General features: G+C 40.2%; 1 protein-coding gene across 2 annotated transcripts in view; it reads left to right on the top strand.

Annotated features, from left to right (window-relative positions):
* The first annotated feature begins 614 nt into the window (after positions 1 to 614).
* The window catches only part of brinp1 (bone morphogenetic protein/retinoic acid inducible neural-specific 1), a 668,396-nt gene continuing 652,367 nt past the window's right edge, over positions 615 to 16,643 (top strand). The window contains exon 1 of one of the 2 annotated variants that reach the window (XM_051932394.1): positions 615 to 1,044. The gene's annotated coding sequence lies outside the window, so the exon portion shown is untranslated. The remainder of the gene's footprint in view (positions 1,045 to 16,643) is intronic. The other variant, XM_028809186.2, reaches the window with a different exon arrangement.

Raw genomic sequence — 16,643 nt, 5'->3', positions numbered from 1 at the left:
GCTCTTTCTGACAGATTGCTTTTCTCCCTTCTTCTTGATTTCACTTTTACACTGTGCAATATACATGTATATAGATAGTTTCGCTTTAAACCCAGATCTCTATCTGCTAGATTACGCACACAAAATAAGCTACATTCGCTTTTTGCTATTCTAGCGTTTCCGAGGCTACTCAGCCTTGACCAGCAGCAAGTAAGCAAAAAAGTTGCACCATACGTCAATGTACCTTATTGATCATAAGGCTTTGGTAATTTTACGCACTGGAGTGGGGTGGGGGGGATGGCATGTGATACAATTTCTATTACTGTAGCATATGCCAGGTAATTTCACATTATAGCTCGCAGCCAGCCGTACAAAAATGGTGTACTCCACTGCTGAACCTTTACGCTCGGAGAGCAGCCATACATCCCTGCGCATGTTCCTAATGGATCCGATCCTCTTTTTTTATATTTCCTATGATTTGAATAAAATCGCTTATTTGCTTATCAGCGTAAAACCTCAAGGCAGGTCCCGCCTCCATCCCCCCCCCCCCCCCCCCCCCCACAACCCCCCGTGCCATTCAGTTATATTTAGTTCTGAGATTCGGTCCCACCCCCTCAGTGTCTGCACAACCATCTAATAACACAAAACTGCAACCCCAGTCCCTCCCCCTATCTCTATCCCTTTTCACGTTCTCGACATCCACTCTTACTCAGTTTCCACCTTCCACAGACCCAGCCTTCACTTCTCCACCTGCTTTAGCATCGCCCCTTCTTCTTCTTCTCTGCCTCTCATCTGCCGATCGCTTGCAATTAAAAAAAAGGATTTATTTGGTCTCCTTCTCTCTAATCGCGTATTTTTGTGCATGCAACCTGATCAGACAAGGGGAAAAAGGGATTTTCTGTCTTGAGCATGAGAAGGACTGCCGAAACATCAGCAATTCAGCATCACCGATCGGGTTATCAGAATGAGCACTGGATACAAGAGCTTCAGCAAGAGAAGTTTTCATCTCACAAAATAAAACACAGGGGACTTAAGATCCCAGCTGAAGGGGAGAATCAGATTTAGGTAAGCCACCAGTTTATGTACATTTCCATTCGAAAGTGCCGAGAATGTGACTATTCATTATTTTTGACGGAGTTATTCAGTAACTAAATGCTAATGAATTGTACGAAAGCAGGCAGCTCTGAAGTTGTTGATGTAATCGGGCAAGATCCAAGAATGTCATACAGACAAAATAATAATGTAGCCGTGGCGAAAAAAGAAAGCCGGAGGAAAAGTCGAAATGGAAGCATTTGCTCTAATGCTCTGATATTTCATGGTTGTGTAGCAGCTTTCGTATTCGTAAATTAAAATAGAAGCATATGCGTGCTGTATTGATAAACACAACATTCAAACGGTGCTAACTCCAGGCTGATAACCTGCGTTTATTGGTACCTCCGATTACTGCATATAGAGAGAGGAAGGGAAAGGGGATGAGAGAGGGAGAGAGGGAGAGAGAGAGAGAGAGAGAGAGAGAGAGAGAGAGAGAGAGAGAGAGAGATGCCGGACTCGATCTGTTTTCAGACCACGCACTACTTGTTTATTGACCAATGACTGGTCACATCGTCTCTTCCACTTACATGACTCTAATTTTTTTCTACTGAGGCCAATCATAGATAGATAGATAGATAGATAGATAGATAGATAGATAGATAGATAGATAGATAGATAGATAGATAGATAGATAGATAGATAGATAATGTAATCATTTGAAATCTTCTAGTTTCTTTTTTCCGTTTTACTCTTGTGCTGTTACATCAGCTTTCAAAACTGCAGAATCTCTTTTGCTCACAAGGCACAGAGAACGACAGGTTTACGAGGATTCTGCTGACTGTCCACGTTATTTCTGGTGTTTAGCACAGTATAGGAATACAGTAAGGCAACAACTGCAGACACGTATTAATTCACAAACCGGGAGGGGGAGAGAGGCTGCTCTGGGAATAATTGGCTAATTCTTCATCTTTCGTTCAAGAAATAATGCCACTCCCTTGCAAATTGTAACTGATAGGTTTAAATGGGGAAAAAGTCGGTCTTATCTAGAAGACGGTCTGTTTTTGTGTAAACGGGAGACAGCCACTTACACACATGCGCATCCTTAGACATGCTGCACGGCGCAGCAAACTTTAATATTCTATCCTAACAAGCCCATCAGTCATATTTTATTTGCATGGATGTTTTCCCTTTATTTATGAATTTCCATTACAGGATCATAGTGATCCGGAGTCTTATTCTGTTATCAAAAATTGCAAGGCTATAGGACCAAACCTAAATGGGATGGCAGTCCACCGCCAGACCCCCGTCGTTACGCATACACATACAGGATCAATTAATAATAATAATAATAATAATAATAATAATTAAAGTGTCCCACGTGGAGACCCACTGTACGCTCTACAACTAGGAGCCTTATTCCATTATCATTTGTCTGCATATGCAAGGACCAGTTCTGAACGGGATGCCAGTAAACCGTCAGACCCCCGTACTCACACATATGCTTATAATAATAATAATAATAATAATAATAATAATAATAATAATAATAATAATAAAAGTGTGTCGTGGGCCGTCCAACGTGGAGACTCAGTGAAATACGACGAGAACATGTAAACCGCACACTGAGAAGCCTTATCTCGTTATCAGTTGAATGCATAGACAAGGGACAAAGTTAAACGGGATGCCAGTAAATTGCAAGACCCCCCGTCCTCACACTCATACACTAAATATATATTATTGTCACAGAGACTCTAACGGGGCGACTCACCAAAACACGAGAAGAACATGCAAACTCCACACAGAAAGTGGCATCTATGAGAATTGGCACTGAAGTCAGAACAAATTCAAATAGATGTTCTCGGGATCTTTTCAACCAGTATAATTCAAGACTTTCTGATACATGACACTTCCAAAAAAAGATCCATAAAAGTACAATTTAAAATATATTGTTATGATCAGCATGTCCGCATGTCAAACAATAGTGTAAAGTGTGCGTCCGGCCCGCAAACGTTATGCTGTGTTTAAGTAACGGGTGCTGCATGAAGACGATGGAGCCGAAACCTGTCTTTGGCCTTTTTTTCTATATGTGTATTCCTTTTAACGTTACAGATATATACTGTGATACTGTATATGTCCCGCGGGATGTAAATATATATATATATATATATATATATATATATATATATATATATATATATATATATATATATATATATTATATATGCCGTGAACCTGGAATAGACCGTATGCAAGTTATGTATGTATGTATGTACGATAGATAGATAGATAGATAGATAGATAGATAGATAGATAGATAGATAGATAGATAGATAGATAGATAGATAGATATGCATATTAACAAGTTAGTTAGTTAATAAAGGCATCTAAACAGCACGCAATCATATTAACAATTTTGTTTTTCGCAAAATACACCTACCACTTTTAAAATGAGACTTGATTCTGCACTGAGCTACTAATGCGCATCGCCCGACACTACATTCGTGCTATTTTTTTTAAAAAGATGATTGACACCGCAATCACTGTATAAGCTACTCGGATTGGTGCAACAATGTTGATTTCCCCAGCCGCCTTTATGAAACACTTTGTCTTTTTTTAAAAGTTTGCTTAGAGATTTCCTTCCCGATAGCTGTAGGGGGAGCTCTTGGTCTTTAATACGATAATCGGCGCCGGTCATTGGATTTAAGTTTGCCTTTTAATGTTACGTTTACCAAGAGTCGGTAATCTTAGGGAAGAATTGTTATGGTTTAGCCAGGCTGCAGGATCGGGGATCCACACGAGCGTGCACGGTCACAAGGTCTGAAGTAAGCCTGCGTGCCTGTCTATCAGAAAGTGTCGGGCTGCACAGGCATTCGTCGGAGTTCACAAAACCCCCTGAAAACATGTGGGTATTGTTATGTAAGTGATTGTGCACAGCTTCCGCGCCACTTTCACAATTCTTACGGTTGTTATTCCACCCCGATACACTCTGTTAGTTACGATCGCACCTTATGCAAAACTGATATGTCCACGCTAATGTCTATTTTATTCACTTGATATCAGTGATATGAATGGATATGCGAAGATAGAGGGACATTAATGCGAGGCTTTGACACGTGCCCTTTCTAAACACAACAGCTACTCAGAGATCGAGTATCAGAAGCTGACCGTCTGAAAGCCCTCCCGTTTCTCTTGACTGGATTGTACTGAGTCAGCTGAGCCCGGGACAGGCCGAGCGGCTAGACTGGCTACACAGAGAGGTGCGTGTTCACTTTACTGGGCAGCATTTGATAGCCTCTTTTTATATGCCATCTTCTCTGTTATCATCTAAAAACGATCAGAGCTAGCGAGAGAGAGAGAGAGAGAGAGAGAGAGGGAGATTGAGAGAGAGAGAGAGAGAGAAAGAGAAAGAGCGATCGAAACACATTGGGGAACAGCCAAATGAGTTTATTGACAGCAGAACGGAACTCCAAGCGTTTGTGCTTGTTCCAAGGTTAACTCGCTACGGCAGCTCCTCTTGGCGTCTTTAGAGCCGCTGACAGATTGGCGAGGTTGTAATTAAGTTTCTGGGGACATCTGAGGGGAGTTCTTTGAAAAGGTGTACGTCAACGGCAGCTTGAATGAAGATGAATGACGCTTCTGTTTTTTGCTCAAATAATGGACGATCTAAGAAGTAGTATGAACTTAAGTAATTTTTTTTCAAGTGTTTATCCGTAACGGTTTTTAGGTACATTCAGTTGCACTCCTTTATTCTTAGCAAATAATCGGGTTTTGTATTTATTAGTAAAATGTATATTTCAAGTCCTCATGAGGGTAGCTGTCAAACATAACACTGCGTGATGCGAGTGTGTCGTGACACTGAGTGTGTGCAGGGGCGGACTGGCAAGCTGCACTCTTAAAAATAAAAGTGTCTGAGTCGTTCTTCAGGCCAATGGTACAGGGGAGAGAAAGAATTCTTTATTTAGGTCTGTAACAGGGTCCACAGATAGCCATGAAGCGGTGAATGCGCAGGGTTGCGGAGTTTGCAGCATACAACAACGGCAGGTTAAGTTAAAAGATTTTCTTGATTTGTCCGTGTGCTGCTCTAGGTAGCCTACTATTCATTGAAGATTTCTGTTATGGTTGCATATCAGGACCTTCTCAAAACCCAAAGATCCAATCTCATATTTAAAGAATCTTTCCCAGAATGAAATGGTTGTTTGACAAGCAATGGTCCCTTGATGGACCACATAACCCAGTAAAGTGCCAATACAGAACCAATATTATTCCCACTTTCTTGATTTGTGAGTGTGCTGCCATAGGTAGCCTACTATTCATTACATATTTCTGTTGTGTCTGCATGTCAGGATCTTTTCAAAGCCCAAAGAAACGATTTCATATGTAAAGAACCTTTTCCAGAATGAAAAGGGTCTTTGTCAAGCAAAGGTTCTATGGGGAAACCACAGAACCCAATAAAGTGCCATTACAGAACCAGTATTTTTAAGAGTGTGTCTGGTTTCCACTTTGTGTTTGTGTCTTCAGTCTTCCCTAACTCCAAAAAGTTGCCGTAAAATTAAAAATGATGTGTGAATTGTATATAGTATGCTGGGTCACTGTCTGGGTGGTGTTGGCATGTTGTCTTCATGTCTGCTGGGTACTCCAGTCTTCCTCCCACCTGCCACAGATGTGCCTGCTTGGCTGTCTGACATGTCTAATTTGACCCTGAGTACAGTATGTCAGTGTTGTTATGTATGCCTCTGTGTGTGTTTGTGTGCGTAGCCCTATCCAGGTTTGGTTCCTGCTTTGGACCTCATGCTGCTGCCATAGGCTCCAGCTCCTCTAAATGCTGCTCTGACTGACAAAGTGGGCAGATGGATGGATAGCCATTGTGACATTTCACTTTTTTTTTACTTTTAATACGTTTGCTAAAATTTCTAAAATCCCATTTTTGCTTTTTCATTCTGGGGTATTGAGTGTTGCTTGATGAGGGAAACAATGAAATGAAATGATTTTAGCACCAGGATGCAACACAGCAAATAACAAGTGAAGGGGTCTGAATACTTTCCAAAGCCATTGCTTATGCCTCTCAATCTGTAAAAATATAAATGTTTTTATGGAAAGTGAATCATGGAAATTGAATCATTTTCTTAGTCAAATTTTGAGTCCCAATGCCTTTGCTGTTGACATCAGACGCATGGCAGGAGCTAATCCTGGATGGCTGACTGGTTCATCAGGGCCCAAAGACACGGCCTGTTTAGCATCACATATTAACACACAAACCGTGACAGGTTGCAGGATTTGAACCCAGAAAACTGAATCCATTAGAGATCCACGCTAATCACTGCGTCATTGTGCCATCCAAGATAAATACGCTTCTAAACTGCCTACGTGGTTTCATCCTTTCAGTAATCGCTGGTGTTTTGTAATCTGTTACTCTTGACCATTCTTTCAAACCAAAGTGCCATATATCAGTGATTGTGTTTGTGTCCCTTCTTGTATATGACAAGTGCAGCCTGTGACATCATTGTGATAAGGTGGTCACCCAGCCAGACAGGGGCTATAAAGTAGCAGGCAGTGTGGTGTAGTGATTAAGGCCTTGGACCTCAAACCCTGAGAGTGTGGGTTCAAATCCAACTACTGACACTGTGTGACGCTGAGCAAGTCACTTGACCTGAAATCTAAAAGAAATGTAGCCAATTATCTCATAAATGTCGCCTTGGGTAAAGGTGTTAGCCAAATAAGTAAATGTAAAGACTCTAAAGCACAAGCTTGCTAGTTGGGTCCTCGCAAATAAGTCACTGAATATGCAATTGCATTTTATTTTTAAGTAGTCCAAAGTCTTGCAGGTTAGGTGAATGGGTATTGCTGAATTGCCCATGTTGTTTGTGTGTGCTGGCATTTTGTTGGCATGTGTGTCCGCCCTGTCCAGGTGTTGTATCTGCCTTGCACCCTATCCTGTGACTCTGCCCTTGATAAGCTGGCTTGGAAGATGGATGGATGGGTACAGTCATTTGTAGGTTTACGGTGTCATGCATATACTTCAAATGTCAAGTGATTCAAAGAAAACAGAAAACATAATCTAAAACATGCACATAGAAATCTATATTTTTGTATTATATGACTTTTTATATAACATGAATGTGCTCATTGTAATAGAGCACTACAGGTGGCAAAAGTCCACCAATGTGGCACTGAATGTATGACAGGTAGAAACCCCATTTGACCACAGGACACACTCAGAGTCGCCATTTAACATAAGATGAATGCCTTTGGAGTGTGAGTGGTAGACCTACGTGGAGAAGAGGAGAACATGCAGACTCGATGCAGTGTTCATGACCAGGCTGGGAGCTGTGAGGCAAAAATGTTTACTTCTGCACCACCATGCCATCCATTTAAGAGTCCTTATGATGCTACAGGGATATTTGTGTAGTTAAAAAGGAAGAAGAGAACATTTTTAGAAAATTAGAAATAAACAAATGTTTTAGAGCAACCTATCTTACTGAAAGGCTCTTAATATCCCGTGTAGAGCAGTTCAGCTCTATTAATTACTTTTTTTTAGGATGTCATTAGAACAGCATAAAGTTCCAAAGCTGTGGAAACAGGCTACAGTAACTCCAGTAGCTTCTTCTTTCAGCTTCTCCCATTAGGGGTTGCCATAGCAGATCATCTTCTTCCATATCTTCCTGTCCTCTGCATCTTGTTCTGTTACACCCATCACCACCTCATCCATAAACCTTCGCTTAGGCCTTCCTGTTTTCCTCTTCCCTGGCAGCTCTATCCTTAGCATCCTTTTCCCAATAAACTCAGCATCTCTCCTCTGTACATGTCCAAACCAACGCAATCTCGCCTCTCTGACTTTATCTCCCAACCGTCCAACTTGAGCCGACTCTCTAATGTCCTCATTTCTAATCCTATCCATACTCGTCACACCCAGTGCAAATCTTAACATCTTTAACTCTGCTACCTCCAGCTCTGTCTCCTGCTTTCTGGTCAGTGTCACCGTCCCCAACCCATATAACATAGTTGGTCTCACTACCATCCTGTAGACCTTCCCCTTCACTCTTGCTGATATCTGTCTGTCACAAATCACTCCTGACACTCTTCTCCACCCATTCCACCCTGCCTACACACTCTTTTCACCTCTCCTCCACAATTCCCATTACTCTGTACTGTTGATCCCAAGTATTTAAACTCATCCACCCTCACCAACTCTACTCCTTGCATCCTCACCATTCCACTGACCTCCCTCTCATTTACACACATGAATTTGTATTGTTGTCCGCATGCTGATCTGGCAAAATTTTACACCGGATGCCCTTCCCGATGTAACCCTCCCCATTTATCCGGGCTTGGGACCAGCACGAAGAAACACACTGGATTGTGCATCCCCTGTGGCTGGGTTACAGTAATTCCAGTAGCTAAAACCAAAACCCCATTAAACCTCAAAAGTCTTCAGACCAGTGGACCTGACATTATGAAATCATTTGAAAAACTTACACAGAGGAAGCTAACAGAGAAAACTCAGGGTTTATGAGATCCATTTCAGTTTGCCTGCCAGTCTAAGGGAGGTCCAGAGGATGCCATTGGCAGTTACACAATGATTTTGAGGGCATCACGCTTCACACGAGGCTCCAGTTTGTAGACTTCTCTTCAGGTTTTAATCCCACCCTGCCTTACCTTCTTGCATAGAGAAGTATAAAAGATTTCCACTTTTGCTTCTTAAAGGAGTGGAGTGGTGGCTCTCTGGTTAAAGAATCTAGGCTGGTAATTCGAAGGTTGCTTGTTCGAATCCCGGCAGTGACAGAAGAAATGCTACTCCATTGGGCCCTTAACCTGCAATTACTCTGGGGGCTGATGTACAAATAGCTGACCCTGTGCTCAGACCCCAAAAATCTCTGTGGAGTGTAAGTTGGGGTGTGTGAAAAATGACAAATGCCTAATAAAAGAAACTGTATATGGCAAATAAAGGATTATAAAAAGACCCATCCACATGAAGGTCCTAAAAAGAGCCTAAATTTATTTAAATCTATAACAAACTCCATAAACATAGATAGATAGTAACAGATTTGTGTAATACCAGTGGCTCCTGATTTTAAAAAGACTCTTGCTGCATTCAATAACACAACCTAAATGTAGGTTTTCCTAATCTGTTACACTGAAAAAAAAAGGTGACGATTCACACTTAATATTTTCAATCTGAACCAATATAATTCATCCATCCATCCATTTTCCAACCCGCTGAATCCGAACACAGGGTCACGGGGGTCTGCTGGAGCCAATCCCAGCCAACACAGGGCACAAGGCAGGAACCAATCCTGGGCAGGGTGCCAACCCACCGCAGGACACACTTGGGCCAATTTAGAATCGCCAATCCACCTAACCTGCATGTCTTTGGACTGTGGGAGGAAACCGGAGCACCCGGAGGAAACTCACGCAGACACGGGGAGAAAATGCAAACTCCACGCAGGGAGGACCCGGGAAGCGAACCCAGGTCCCCAGATCTCCCAACTGTGAGGCAGCAGCGCTACCCACTGCGCCGCCCCAATATAATTCTTTTTAGCTTATTGATCCTACAATTTTTAAGTTGAGGCAAATCATTTAGAGTGACTGGGTGCAGTTCACTTGTTTTATACTTAGTCTATTTTTTAAGTTGTTCTTCTTTTTTGGCAGTTGGAAAGCCATCACACTGGAAAGTTCGACTGGAAGAATATACAAACGGCCCCTCAAACACAGCACACAAACAAACTAAAATATTAAGTTAACTGAAATAGGATTTCTATGTTTATTCCATCCATCCATCCATTTTCCAACTGGCTGAATCCGAACACAGGGTCACGGGGGTCTGCTGGAGCCAATCCCAGCCAACACAGGGCACAAGGCAGGAATCAATCCCGGGCAGGGTGCCAACCCACCGCAGTATGTTTATTCCCTCCACCATAACTTACTTTGGTACAAACAAAGTTTTTTACTTTGATTGAGATCTGAAACCAAATATTTCAAGCTACAACACTAAATGACTAATCTTAAGTTGCTTGAAAGAGAAAATTTACGTTGAATGAACAACATCAATGTTATACTTTTTTCAGTGTAGTGTCCTGCTAAGTACTCCATTATGCATTAAAGATTTCAATTTTTTTCACATATTTGGAAGTTTTTCAAAGCACAAAGAACCAACTTCATAGGCCAACAACCCATCTTAGAATGAAATGCTGCTTTGTCAAGCAATAGTTCTACATGGAACTGCACAACCGAGTAAAGAAATATGAAGTGTCATTAAGGAGCCAGTATTTGTAAGAGTGTAGGGAGGCTGATTGACTTTTTAACAGACAGGACTCAAAGAGTGAAAGTACAGTAAATGGTTGTCTGTCTGATACGCTGTCTTCATCTACAGGGTCCCCTCAGGGCTGCATTCTGTCACCTCTTTTGTACATCCTCTACACTAATGGATGTTACAGTAAATTTGAAAAGAGGTTCATCCTAAAAGCTGCTGATGATTCAGTGATTGTAAGCCTACTGAATGAGAATGAAGCCAGTCCTGGTCCAGTGGTAGACGATTTTGTTCACTTGTGTGGTGAGTCTTTTCTACACCTAAACATTAGAATAACTAAGGAACTAATAATTGATTTCATGAGAAACAACATTCACCCCACAAGAAACATTAATCAAAAACCAGGCAATAGAGATTGTTGATTGTTATAAGTAACTGGGGACAATCATAAACTGCAAACTGACTTTTAATGAAAATACATAACTCATACGCAGAAAGGGACAGCAGCGCGTCTACTGTTTAAGGAAGCCAAGTCTTATTAGCGAGAGTCCTGCCATTATGCCACTCTTTTATAAAACAAAAAATCTTGTATTGGTCTATCTTTACTTATGTTCTGCTGGCTTGGTTTGGAAATCTTAATTTCAGCAACAATAAACCGAATAAATCAAGTTGTAAGATTAAGCAAAAAACAAAAAAAAAATAATAACAGGGTCCCAACAGTCCAATCTCATGGACTTGTTTAATAACCAAGCAGGGTGCATTCTGTCAGACAGGTCACAGGTTCAAGGGTTCCAAGAATAAAAAGCAACTGATTCAAATACTCCTTCATTCCAACTGCTGTTAATCTTCTAAAGGAGTACAACTTTCATAAACACCCACAGGCTTAAGTCAAGAGGGTTAACTGTTAGCGTTCATATCAGCCATCAGTGAAGTCTAAACATTGGTTTAATTTTAGGACTAATATGTTTGATCTAATGTGTTCACCATAAATTTTATACTCACAGCTATATTTTAATTATCTGCACTGTGCTTATATTTGATGGCTGTGCTTTTTAGTGTTACGTCATGGTCTCTCTGTGAAACCTGCTGACACACCAAATCTCCCTCTCGGGATAATAAAATTGAATTGAATTTCATCACCAGCCAGAGTGCCAGTTGTTGATCTATGCAAACGACTTTAATTCACACTGTTAGTTAATTTGCTTTGGATAAAATTCTAAATAGTTGGTACATAATTGTGCAGCCACTCCTGTAGGGAGTGATTGCTGCAAAAGATACCATGAAAATGTGACAATGATAATTGAGTTAGAGGGTACCATCATGGCGCATTGCTGTTTCAAAGCTCCAGAGTCATAGGTTCAAACCCCAGTCTGTGTAGCATGTTGCCGAACCCACCAAATGACGAACCACTTAGATTGGGACCCAAATGCAGCGGGTGACACCACAGCACCACACTGGAACACTGTGAGTTTTTTTTTTACAGTGGCTGGAGTGCCAATCCTGCCACCAACCCTCAAGTTTTCCCTGTAAATTGGAGGACTGTAAATTCCCTGTAACTTGGAGGCTTGAAATGCTGGATGCAGATTAATGTCATACATACTCCGAACAAAGCAATTACAGGGTGAGGGTCTTGCTCAAAAAAATAAAGGTGACAAAATAGTTCTTCAGAGTGATGCTATATGGGAACCATTTTTGGATCTTGACAAGATTATCCGTGTGAATTTTCCAGAAATAAACCTTTTATTGAGTTCTGTAATGGCTACACTGATATAACATTAGTGACATCCCAGTGGGTTTCTGGTTTTAAAAAGGGCTCTTGCTGCATGCAGTACCACAGGTTGAATTCAGGTTTTCCTGACCTGTTACAATTTCTAGGTAGCCTACTAGACATTAAAGATTTCTGGTTTTGTCCAAATTATTAGGGGCCTTTTCAAAGCCCAAAGCACCAATTTCATCTCCCTATAAATAATCCCAGTCCTTTATCAAGCAAGGGTTATACAAGGAACCACACAACCCAGTCAAGTGCCATTAAAGAAGTGTTGTTTTTAAGAGTGTGGTCACTGTCTGTGTGGGGTTGACATGTTTTCTCTGTGTATATGTGAGGTTTTTTTTTCTTTTCATTTTTCCTCTATAATCCAGTTTTCCTCCCATATCACAATTTTATTTATGTTATGTTCGGTAGTAACTCAAAATATGCCCAGTAGGAGTGTGCATGAGCGTGCCCTCCGATACACTGTCACCCCATCCAGGGTTTGTTTTTTGCTGCTGCCAAATGCCAACATGAGCTCTGGCTCCCACAATCCTCCACTGGCCTAACAGAGTGTGATAAATGGAAGACTGTATGGAAATGGATAGAAAATGGCTGGCTAGATTCATTTAGTTTGAGTTACTAGTGAAGCCCTCATAATGTGCTAACTTCATATTGCCACAAGATTGTTTTCATTTTTTTATACTGTAAATTTCCTTTTTCTTGTTTGTTTACTGTAAAGTAATTTAATTATGCACAAATCAAAATTTTACCCAATATAAAAATTCAGTTTTTGGCCTTTCATATATAATTTCTCCATGCATGAAGTGGAATTATCGAGATTTTACATTTACATGTATACAATACTAAACTTAATATTACAATATTAAAAGCCTCCCGTGATTAAAGTTATGTTATAACTTGTGTGATCTGTATGTATGAAAACATTTATTTCATTTATTTAACTTATGTTTATTTAACATATATCATTTCTACATTTAGTGCCAAGTGTAACTCTCAGTTTTTAATTCAATAGCACTTATGGAGTGACTGACCACAGTGCCAGTGACTTAGTGCTCGTATGGCTAAACACTTCCATGATTTGGAAGCCATTTTGAATGAAAGTGTCTGCTAACTAAATGTTCATTTGAAACTGCTGTCTGTAATACATTTATGACTGCTGTGTAATACAATGAAAAGTTCATCAAGGAAGCACAGTGGCTAAGCGCTGATGCCTCAAAGCTCCCAAGACCTGAGTCCAACTGTGAGCCACATTAGAACATCAGAACAGTAGTGATGAGGACAGGCCATCCAGCCTAATAAGCTCATCCATCCTAATCGCTTAGATTGTCTAAAATAACATCAAGTTGAGATTTGAAGGTCCCTAAAGTGCTACACTCCACCACACTTCTTGGTAGTTTATCCTTTGTGTCTATGGATTCTTTGGGTGAATAAAAGCATTCTAACATTTGTGCAAATCTTCCCTTAACACGTTTCTTTGTCATTGTGTTCTTGTTGATGAATTATAAAGTAACAGCCTAGATCCACTGTACTAATTCCATTCATAATTTTAATCAGGGGAGGCATCACTAGTATGTTATGTAACTTAAGCAGAGCGTTCCTTGACTTGAACTCTATACATCATGTTGTATATCCTGACATCCTATTAGCCTTCTTGATTGTTTCTGTACACTGTGTGGATGTAATAATCATCAGATGATCATTGTCCATGTTAAGTTTTGATTTATTTTGATGTTCATGATGTTGTTGTTTTTTTTTCTGGATACTCTATTTACCCAAGGACCTCAAAACATGCAGTCTAGGTTGACTGGTAAGTGTGAAATGGCCATGTATGAACATTGATCGTGGCTGTGCTTGTGCCCTGGTAAACCATCCATGGTTGAATCCCTTCTTTGTACTCAGTGTTGCTGTGACTGACTCCTGTATTGAAATACAGTATGTGGGAAGTAAAAATGGATGGGTGAGTTTTTTATATTTCATGTTTAGGTTAAATGGGTAAGAGACAAAAGAGTAGATAACAATCACATAAGAATCTCCTAATAGGTGTGTCATTTCATTATTTTTAAGAATTTAGATATACACCCATGTATTTACTAAACAGGGGGCGGCACGGTGGCGCAGTGGGTAGCGCTGCTGCCTCGCAGTTGGGAGACCTGGGGACCTGGGTGGAGTTTGCATGTTCTCCCCGTGTCTGTGTGGGTTTCCTCCAGGCGCTCCGGTTTCCTCCCACAGTCCAAAGACATGCAGGTTAGGTGGATTGGCAATTCTAAATTGGCCCTAGTGTGTACTTAGTGTGTGGGTGTGTTTGTGTGTGTCCTGCGGTGGGTTGGCACCCTGCCCGGGATTGGTTCCCTGCCTTGTGCCCTGTGTTGGCTGGGATTGGCTCCAGCAGACCCCCGTGACCCTGTGTTCGGATTCAGCGGGTTGGAAAATGAATGGATGGATGGATATATATATATATATATATACTAGTAATGTGCAAAATGATTCTTTTTAGTGATTTGATTCATTTCATTAAGTTCACCAAAATTATTTGAATCTTTCACTCGCTAATTTGTTCACTTCAAAAACAACAAGAAGCTATATTCTAGTTTAAAATTTACAAATTTGTAACAACTTTAACCACCAAACAAAATAAACATGTAAGTGAAGTTGACCAGTATGTTCATCAGTTACCAAGACAAGTCCTAAAAAAGTAGTTTGTTCGTTCATAGCACATCACTAATTTATATATATTTATAATAATAATAATAATAATAATTATTATTATTATATATATATATATATATATATATATATATATATATATATATATATATATATATATATATATATATATATATACACAGGATCAGCCAAAATTATGTTAACACTAATGGTACTGCTGCATAGTTACTTATATACAATTTATGTGCCACATATGGTACATGTGTTGAACATGATGGTGAACAGGTTGAGACATTCCTGTAAATCATCTTGTACATATGAAGTATGTTTTGTGAATAAATTGTTTCCGCCATGCAAATGTTAACGTAATTTTGACTCACTGTCATGTGTGTGTTTATACATACATATATATGTATATATATATATATATATATATATATATATATATATATATATATATATATATATATATAATATATATATATATATATATATATATATATATATATATATATACAGTAATCCCTCCTCCATCGCGGGGGTTGCGTTCCAGAGCCACCCGCGAAATAAGAAAATCCGCGAAGTAGAAACCATATGTTTATATGGTTATTTTTATATTGTCATGCTTGGGTCACAGATTTGCGCAGAAACACAGGAGGTTGTAGAGAGACAGGAACGTTATTCAAACACTGCAAACAAACATTTGTCTCTTTTTCAAAAGTTTAAACTGTGCTCCATGACAAGACAGAGATGACAGTTCAGTCCATCCATCCATCCATCCATTTTCCAACCCGCTGAATCCGAACACAGGGTCACGGGGGTCTGCTGGAGCCAATCCCAGCCAACACAGGGCACAAGGTAGGAACCAATCCCGGGCAGGGTGCCAACCCACCGCAGGACACACAAAAACACACCAAGCACACACTAGGGCCAATTTAGAATCGTCAATCCACCTAACCTGCATGTCTTTGGACTGTGGGAGGAAACCGGAGCACCCGGAGAAAACCCACGCAGACACGGGGAGAACATGCAAACTCCACGCAGGGAGGACCTGGGAAGCGAACCCAGGTCCCCCAACTGCGAGGCAGCAGCACTACCCACTGCACCACCGTGCCACCCAGAATTTACAGTATATTAAAAATATGTACTGTAATAATATATGTGCTTTTCGCTTGCCGGCTATCACCGGTGGGTCATGGGTGGCCGTTCTTGGATACGCAGGTGGGTCATGGTGGGTCATTTAAGTGATCAACTGCACAATATATACCAGAGTCCCCATTTGTAGCTGTGACATTTCATGAATGGGAATCTACACCCCCACCTTACTCTTCCATTCACACTTGTTTCATCAAGGGGGGAAAAAAAGGTAAAACTGGGTTGCGAGACAGAGAAGGGAAACACTCCCTGACAGTACTGTATGTTATTTCTACTATTTTAAAATATATTGTAATATACAAAAACATCAATAATATACATATTTTACATTAGATTTCCATATACTGCAAGATATTTTAATGCATTAATCCTTTAATCCTGTATACTGCAACATTTTAAAATATATTAATATTAGTAGTAATATATTTTTAAGAACTATGTCTAGAGTGTTCCTGTTCTTTTCATGTTTCGGTGCATTTTTTCTGGGAGCTCTGCTTTCCCTCGTCAAACCAAATCTGTGCTTTTTGAATTAGTAATATGTGGATGTGTCGGTGAGTTCATGTAATAAAAAAAAAAGATTTGTAAATTTAGTGACTGGACAGAGGTGAAGTTCCTCCACAGTTCAATGTAGTCAGACAATGCAAACGTCAAATACTGCAAAGGCACTGCAGAATATTAATAATGGTAGCCCTTAAGACTTGTTCCTGCTTTGCACTTCCTAATAGCTTAGATACATTTCTTTTTAGCTATTGGAAAACATACAGGTTTACTGCCATATTAATTTCTGAAAACAGAAAT

This window comes from Erpetoichthys calabaricus, chromosome 9, assembly GCF_900747795.2.
Source record: "Erpetoichthys calabaricus chromosome 9, fErpCal1.3, whole genome shotgun sequence".
In the NCBI taxonomy this organism is placed as follows: domain Eukaryota; kingdom Metazoa; phylum Chordata; class Cladistia; order Polypteriformes; family Polypteridae; genus Erpetoichthys; species Erpetoichthys calabaricus.
The sequence above is the reverse complement of the archived record's forward strand: the minus strand, read 5'-3'. Positions and strand labels throughout refer to the sequence as shown.